The sequence below is a fragment of the Bufo gargarizans genome, chromosome 1 (assembly GCF_014858855.1).
Source record: "Bufo gargarizans isolate SCDJY-AF-19 chromosome 1, ASM1485885v1, whole genome shotgun sequence".
Taxonomy (NCBI): Eukaryota; Metazoa; Chordata; class Amphibia; order Anura; family Bufonidae; genus Bufo; species Bufo gargarizans.
In genome coordinates this window covers 635,533,493-635,537,251 of record NC_058080.1, presented here as the reverse complement: position 1 = coordinate 635,537,251, position 3,759 = coordinate 635,533,493, and positions in this window count along the sequence as shown.

Genomic DNA, 3,759 nt, shown 5'->3' with positions numbered 1-3,759 from the left:
CGGCTTGGGTCTCAGAGAGCAGTGGATCCCTTTGATGGCGATTGAGGATGCTGCTTCACCCCCCACTAGCAGAGTGAATGCTTCAGAGGCCACCTTGCCTAGGGAGTCAGCAGGCCAGGTCTTGTGTAAACCTTTTATGCAGATGTTTTTCATCGCCATCTTTTGGTTTTGTCTCATCTGGCAGACGCATTTGAGAAGTCCCACTCTTCTATGAGATAAATGTTTGCAGTCCAAGCTGACCTTTTTGCAGTTTAGCAGAGTTGGGGTTGTCAGATGCTTTGCCATTTGTGACCATGGTAGATGCTGAGAAGCTACGTCCTAGATTTGCAAGCGGGACTAAAGCCTGTAGAGGAATAACAACAGCACAGACTTCTGCTTCCATATCACCCACAGCATATAATAAAGGATGTCCATGCCCCCTCTGTAAAGGACCGGGTGCTGGTTTTCCTTATGTTATAAATGTTCATAGTGGGAAAACCCCTTTAATTCCTGCAGAGAGACGCATGTACAGCTGAGTTATTCTGCTTTATAAGCAGTATGAAATTATCATTAATTCAGTACACGGAAACAATTATGCTATACAATTGATTTTAATATTCAATTAAGAGCAGTAAATCATCTCAGTGGAACTAACATGCTGAATAAATAATAAAGATCAGATAGATGGAGAAGTATTAGACACAGACCAAGTAAGCCAGACTAAAACTAACTGTAGTGTATTATGAATCCTTTTATAGATAGATATCCTCTATAATCATGTGTAAGTCAGTGCCTATAAGTAGTGCTTTATTATTGTGTTAGTAGCTTTTTAGCTCTGTTCCATTAGAGCAGTGGTTTGCTGCAGCCATCTTCCATGCTTTACACGGCAGCGCTACTTGTTCAGATGCTGTGTGTATGCACCTCACCTCAAGCTTAAAGGGGGTGTCTCACTTCAGCAAGTGGCATTTATCATGTAGAGAAAGTTAATACAAGGCACTTACTAATGGATTGTGATTGTCCATATTGCCTCCTTTGCTGGCAATGGTAAATTAAAATTTATGACCACCCTGCAGGGGTGTAGCTATAGGGGGTGCAGAGGTAGCAGTTGCTACCGGGACCAGAAGCCTGGGGGGCCCCAAAGGCTCTTGTGCCACATAAAAAGACACTGGCATTATAGAAAATGCATGCTGGGAGGGCTCTGTCATAGATTTTGCACTGGGGCCCAGAATGTTCAAGTCAATCCTCTGGCTGGAGAAAAGGGTGAATGAAGGCTATGTGCTTTCCTGTCCCTGGCGACAAAGCATCGAGGGAAGAGGGGCTCAAGCTGAACTCTTGCACCAGGGCCCATGAGCCTTTAGCTATGCCCCTGCCACCCTGTAATCCAGCAGCGGTGGTTGTGCTTGCACACTATAGAAAACTGTGATGACTATGTGCACTCCAACGGTATTAGCCACCAGAGAGGCCAATACTTTTTCCTATATTGTGCAAACACGACCACCGCTGTGGAATTACAGGGTGGTCGTAACCATGGAAATGAGCCGTGTATAATGTAATGAAAAAAAGACTCTAGCTAGCAATGAACAATTACAATCCATTAGTAAATGCCTTGTATTAACTTTCTCTACATGATAAATGCCATTTGCTGAAGTGAGACAACCTGTCACGGTTTCTAACGTGACAGGTGTCAGAAGATCTAAGAGACTGGCTGCACGTGATATGATCTGACAGCCTCTTTCGTTTCACTGTTTCAGTGTGGTTGCTGGTAATGACCACACCTCTTGTCTCAGGTAGGGTTGTTTCGGGTATCGAACTTTCAATACCCAATCGATACTTTTAGCCCGGTATCGATACGATACCGGGATTTGTCTTTTATCGGTACTAGGCTGTTCTACTGCACAGCCCAGTATCAGAGAACCATGTTCATGCGCCATGTTCCCTCAGCAGCACAGGGAGGAGGAAGCAGTCTCTCCCTCCCCCTGTGCTGCCTCCAATGGGAGGAGCGAAGAGAGGAGGGGGTGAGGGGCTGCGGCCACTGCACCACCAATAACAACTAACGTTTAAAACATTACAAATGCAGGCGGCGGCAGAAACACATTTCCGGCACCCTACCTCTGACAGGGTGCTCCGAGCTGTGGCAGTTAACGCCTCAGGCCGCTGCACCTCCCCCCCCCCCCCCCGTCCCCAGTATTAAAAACATTGGTGGCGCAGTGCGCCCTCCCCCCCATCCACAGTATTAAAAACATTGGTGGCACAGTGCGCCCTCCCCCCCTCCACAGTATTAAAAACATTGTTGGTGCAGTGCGCACCCCTGCCCCAGTATTAAAATCATTGGTGGCAGTGGCCACAGAGTCCCCTCATCTCCTCTCATTGGTGGAGCAGTGGCAGCTTCTGTTTAGAGCTCCATCAGTGTAATCCTGGGGCTCTCACTGTGGCACAAAGCCCAGGGAAGCAGGGACAGTGTAAAATCCTATTCACCTTAATAGCTCTATTAGTGTGAATATACAAGGGATTTAAAGATCCCAGGTTCTAGCCCATAAGGGGGGAAAATAGTTATTAAAAAAACTGTCAACTGTCAAAAAAAACAAACCCTGGCTGCCATGGTAATCTCACTGTGGCACAAAGCCCAGGGCAGCTGGGACAGTGTGAAATCCTATTCACCTTAATAGCTCTATTAGTGTGAATAGACAAGGGATTAAAAGATCACAGGTTCTAGCCCCTAAGGGGGGAAAATAGTTATTAAATAAACTGTAAAAAAAAAAAAAAAAAAACACCAAAATATTAAGTATAAATCACCCCCTTTCCCAATTTTACATATAAACAATAAATAAATAAAATATGACATATCGCCACGTCCGACAAGTCCAAACTATTAAAACAATATCTCCTATGCGGTGAACACCGTAAAAGAAAAGAAAAACTGCACGATTTGCCATTTTTTTTGGTCAGCTTGTCTCCCCAAAAAATAGGATAGCACAGTTCAATTATGGACTGAATGTTCCATAAAATGCGGAATGCACGCGGCTTCTTTTGGCGTTTATTTTTTTCCGAGTTGTATCGAATGGTATCGAGTATCACAATACTTTATGGTATCGAAACCGAATCAAAATTTTAGTATCGAAACAACCCTAGTCTTTGGTGTAGCTTAGTGGTCATTCCAACATTCCAACTCCCCTCTTTAGTCTGGCTTCACCCATCATGTTATGCGGTTGATAGCTTCAGTTCTGTATGAACATAGAATTAGGGTTTCCATAGGTGGTGTCCGTTTCCCTTTCCCTAGCTTTGAGGCCTAGTTCCTTTTCTCTTCCCTCCTGTTGTTGTGTGGTGTTTCCATCCACTAACGTGACACAACCCCTTTAATGGGCGTCTATCATCTATTTATTACTAATATAACTAACATGGTTAACATACCTGTATGTAATTTGTTTGTTAATGCAATTTTGGAAAACAGCTTTCAAATGCCCAGGTATGCGGGCTTTCCAGTTCAAAGTGCCCAAAACTGGCCATCTCCCCTGACGTGTACTCCTCCTCATATGCTCTCATTGCTTCCTCCCCCTCAGGTTTACACGTCAGGCGATGCAGCTCCATAACTTATGTAGGTGCCATGTGCCATGCTTTCAGCGACTAGGAATTACATTTCCTACTGTGGGCGATTACCTTAGGAAGCTGCTATGTGCAGACATTGCTTGTGAAGATCAGAAGCACATCACACGGCGCCTTTGCGATATATAGAACTGCATCACCTGACAACAGAGGAGGAACAGGGGTGCATCACCAATGAGG